At 31.8% G+C, this 3,895-nt stretch overlaps 1 pseudogene; it reads right to left on the bottom strand.

Annotated features, from left to right (window-relative positions):
* LOC106476894 overlaps positions 1 to 3,402 on the bottom strand; it is a 12,667-nt pseudogene extending 9,265 nt beyond the window's left edge.
* Between the last annotated feature and the right edge of the window lie 493 nt (positions 3,403 to 3,895).

Raw genomic sequence — 3,895 nt, 5'->3', positions numbered from 1 at the left:
CCATGTTTATGTCAAGAATTTAGCCTACACTGGGATTTCCCATGTTTACATTAGTAATAACTGTACTGGTACAGATTCAAGGACTTAGCCTACACTGGGATTTCCCATGTTTACATTAGTAATAACTGTACTGGTACAGATTCAAGGACTTAGCCTACACTGGGATTTCCCATGTTTACATTAGTAATAACTGTATTGGTACAGATTCAAGGACTTAGCCTACACTGGGATTTCCCATGTTTATGTCGCAGCAACATTACAAACTTTTGGTATGTTACGTATAAGTTATCTTGTCCCCTATGACAATAGTATGATAAACATTACAAATGGCACTTACTCTGATAATAACTTGAATTTGTGTATATTAAGATAAAATGTGTTCCTAGTAAATTAAATGGTTACTATAATATTACACTCAGTAACATACAAGTAATATATATATATATAATAAATAATTAGCAGACTTAGGTCAAACTTCAGGCTTTAGTTCTACTTTTATGAACATTTGTTTTCGGTTATCTATCTGATGAGTCTACTGCAGAGTGTTAAAAGTACCTACAGTCCAGAAATTTTAGACCCACACTTAGAAACAAGAGCCGTGGTTGTAATTAGATCTTGAATGGATCAAGAGACGGAATTAAAAGTTTGTACTTGATTTTATTGACTTCTAAGAACACTCTATATTTGATTATTGTTATTATTATTACTTGTATAATTATTTAAAGTAATATTAGCACTTCTGTGTATCTTTAGATAAATATGAACTACATGATTGATGCTATTGTAAGAATGTTGTTTATGAAGTAACCAAAGCAGATGTAAATACGAGGAACTTATTGACCTGTACGTGGGATATCGCAATCAGATAACATCTTATTATATGTCAAGATCTTATCTAATTATAGTATTTTGGCACTTGTGTATAAAGTTAAAATCATAAATAATGTTCAACGTTAAACTGGTACACAATTAAAAACATTTTATTTAGGCCTATCTATGGCCTTCAAAAAGTTTACGACTACATGTTTCGACTTTACATCATCATCCTCAGGAGTGAATTACAAGACAATTGCCAAAGTATTTGTAAAGTATTAATAATGTAAGATATTATTTTAATAGATCTGAATCGTTTAGACACGTATTAATATTTGTTTAACTAATGATGGAGTTTCAAATGGGTTAGTGAATTGTAGGATATCGATAGTTCTTGATGAAGATGTAAAGGTAATAGTGAAATACTGAGCTAATAGATACATTCTGAAGATATAGGTCATTATTAAATTTACCTTAATAGAAATGTCTCATAATATATTCCAGTTTGTATTAAACAAAGTCAAGAATAATTTATCTTGTTTTTTTAATTGTGTATAGCAATAAAAATATTTTTAATTACAAGCATTAGTTTCATTTTTTCATAAAAAAATACATGATAATGTCAATTTACTTTTGCTTGAGAGAAGGTTTAGACAGAAAAAGTATACTTGAAAGGCGTTTATAATGGACAGCATTTAAATAGTAAGTTTTTGGATGATTTTTCAAGTTGCTAGTATAGATATTCATGAGTGCTAACTGCTTGAAACCTCATTCAGAAGATTCCTAGACAGATGCAATCTATTAACAAGGCCAGTCAAATATTCTTGTGAGTTTTAATCGTCGAATCTGATTGGAATTAAAATACAATGCATAATAATCACCTATTTCCTCCCTATGTTATTGTTACTGTTGTTAGTTACATTGTTACACTTACAGCATATATACATAAAATGAGTAACACAGCCCAATATGGCATCAGCCAATTAGTATTAGTAATATTACTAATGGACCTCATGGTTTCTAAGAGTAGGAAAGATATAAAATCCTATTATGCTTTATCGTTTATTGTACAAATGATTTAGTCCTCAGTATGTCAGAGACCTGTCCCTAACTTTAAAAACAATATGGCGTAAACAGCGTCAATTCGACTGTAACTTGTAAATATAATTGCTACTTACTAACTTTGTCACGTTAGTGCTAATTCTAAATCTAAATTTCGGGAAATTTTAATGAATTTTGTTTAAATTAAACTTGCGGTATTTTACACTTATAACTTGTTTTTAGTTATACTTACTTGAAGTTCAAGAGCGTTAATGCATAGATCAAAAATATAATAACTGTGTAAAGTGGTCAACTGCGAAACAAAATTTCGAATTGGGTAATATCAACAATATTACTGTTCATAACAACCTACAAAACCGAAAAACTAAACGTTTAAAACTAGTAAGAGTATAACTATAACACTAGGGGGAAAACTCGAGCGTAGCTTACGAAACATTTGTTCTATTGTGGTATTTTGTATTTGAATGCATAAAGTTTATAAAATGTAAAGGCAGTGTTGTGTATTTAAATTAAAGCAACTTAACTCTTAAGTGACTTGCACAGACTACTTACGTAAAAGGTTAGTTACGTAGGCATTGCCCGCCTTCGATATGTTTCAGATATCTGATGGCGGTCCCGAACTTCTTTCTGCTCTTGGGACATTGCTTGCCTTCGCTCTGCTTGAGATATACGATTAATCTCGCGGACTTTTTCCCTTTGTTCTTCAGACATTGCCTGCCTTCGATATGTTTCAGATATCCGATGGCATTCTCGAACTCTCTCTTTCTGTTCTTCGGACATTGCCTGCCTTCGATATCTTTCAGATATTCGATGGCATTCCCGAACTTTCTCTTTCTGTTCTTCGGACATTGCTTCTTTTCGTTTTGCATAGGAAATCCTTTTTTTCTCCCGCAATTCCTGTTTCTTTTCAACAGAAATTCCTTGTCTTCGTTTTGCATCGGAAACCCTTTTTTTCTCCCGCAATTCCTGTTTCTTTGCATCAGACATTTTTTGTCTTCGTTTCGCTTCACAAATTCTTTTTTGCTCCCGCAATTCCTGTTTCTTTTCATTAGACATTTTTTGTCTTTGTTTTGCATTTTTCTTTTCTTCCATCAAAGCTTTTTTAGCTTGTTTTTGCTCTTCATTTGTCGCTATCTATGTAATAAAAACTATAATGTGTGTCACTCAGTGTACATGCATGCGTGTTTGCTCACCTGGAAACTCAGTATTCCTATTGGCTAATTGTACAGATATGGTTTTACGTTTATAAGAGTAAAAAAGTAAATGACGTTTAACGTATATTGTTCTATACGATATACGAGTACAAAAGTACGACGTTTATAACATTAATTTTAAAGACAATCACTTCACTAACATAAACATACGAGCAAGGAAATACACCAATTTAATTATTTACCTTTCCGTGGCTTGTAAATAACATGAATAGCATTATATATCAATATAAACCCTAAAAGCCACATAAAAATCGACAATTGGGCCTAAAGTTTAAACACTCTTCATACGCAAAGTACGAGTTTACCCGCTAGGGGGAATAAAATATTTCCCTATTTGTGTTATTGGTGGTAACGGGCCCAACGCTATATTGATATGTAAGAAAAAGTAGAAGCCATTATAGAACAAAAATGCCAGTTTGTTTTGGTAACTCTACCTTCCAACAATGGGTTTTATGTCATGTTGCTTAGCAACAAAAGTATAACCTAATATTGTTGTAAATGTATGTAGTGAAAGTATAAAAGGAAAGGTATAGACAATAAAACTGGAAAAAATTTGTTGATTTCTTAATTTAGAGTCTCCGTTGATTAAAGAAGTTTGTTTTTTATTTAAAACGTTGGTGATATAACAGAAAATAACTTAACTCAGAAACGATTTAAGTTTAAAATTAAATCGATATTTTTACTTTCTTGATAAATATTACATACAACTGGCTCTAGGCTACGTGATCCCACAATACGTCTTAACTTTAGGCTTATTATACTAACACTAACTACACTTATAAGGTTTCACGGCACACACACCCCTC

Source organism: Limulus polyphemus, unplaced genomic scaffold (genome assembly GCF_000517525.1).
Source record: "Limulus polyphemus unplaced genomic scaffold, Limulus_polyphemus-2.1.2 Scaffold12004, whole genome shotgun sequence".
Taxonomy (NCBI): domain Eukaryota; kingdom Metazoa; phylum Arthropoda; class Merostomata; order Xiphosura; family Limulidae; genus Limulus; species Limulus polyphemus.
Note: the sequence above shows the minus strand (reverse complement) of the source record. Positions and strands in the feature narration are given on the sequence as shown.